This window comes from Sinocyclocheilus rhinocerous, unplaced genomic scaffold (genome assembly GCF_001515625.1).
Source record: "Sinocyclocheilus rhinocerous isolate Xijiao unplaced genomic scaffold, SAMN03320098_v1.1 scaffold533, whole genome shotgun sequence".
NCBI lineage: Eukaryota > Metazoa > Chordata > Actinopteri > Cypriniformes > Cyprinidae > Sinocyclocheilus > Sinocyclocheilus rhinocerous.
Window position 1 is genome coordinate 107,323 of NW_015642843.1, and position 1,048 is coordinate 108,370.

A 1,048-nucleotide genomic window follows, 5' to 3' on the forward strand; every position below is an offset into this window, starting at 1 on the left:
TTTTTTGAGTTGCATTTATTTATTACTCTTCATACGATACATCACTGTACCACTGCATATATTCTGAAATATATTTTCATTATAAAATAGGGATTCTACAATCAAGGTTCAGATTTAATAAAATGCTCTGAAGGATCATAGCAGACAATAATGATGCATCTTTAAATGAAGTGCAGGATATTTTGGACTTGCTGTAATTTGATTCAGGGCAACTCAATGAATCAAATTTGACACGTGGGTTTGTATTTTCTCCAGAAATAATTTCATCTCTCTGGGCCAGAAAGATGAAGTATCGTGGAATGCTTTCTTCTAAAACACACTGGGAAAATCAAAACAGAGAGATTCTAACATTTAAGGACGGCAAGATCTCCCATTTAAAAGACCTCGACCTCCAAACCGGCTTTAAACCCACAAATGTTCCTTTTGGTCCAAACAAATATTGTTACATTGTGCCATAGTAGAGTGAATTGTTTTTGACATATTGTAACATAGCAAAAAACCATTCACGAAAGCACAGCAAATACCAAAGGCCACAAAATCGTCTGATTTGCTTCGACGTCAAACCATTAAGATTGTTAAAAACATCCTCCAGCGAAGGTTCGGTTGCATTTCAGCGTGTAAGACTACGGTTTTCACAAACATGGGCTATAGAAATATATACTGTAGAAGTCAATATTTTGCAGTGCTGCATTAGTGTACATACATATACATATACATACAGTACATTCCCAAGCTAGGTAGATTACTGCAAGAGACACCACACCATTTTGTGCTACGACATGGGATCATGGCTGTCCTCAATAAAACGTCTGCCCAGAAGAGATTTGTCTGAAGCCTGAGATATGCATATTATGCCCCGGTAACAATCATACTGTTACAATCATATATTCTTGTTATATATATATATATATATACACACACACAGTATCTCACAGAAGTGAGTACACCCCTCACATTTTTGTAAATATTTTATTATATCTTTTCATGTGACAACACTGAAGAAATGACACTTTGCTACAATGTAAAGTAGTGAGTGTACAGCTTGCTT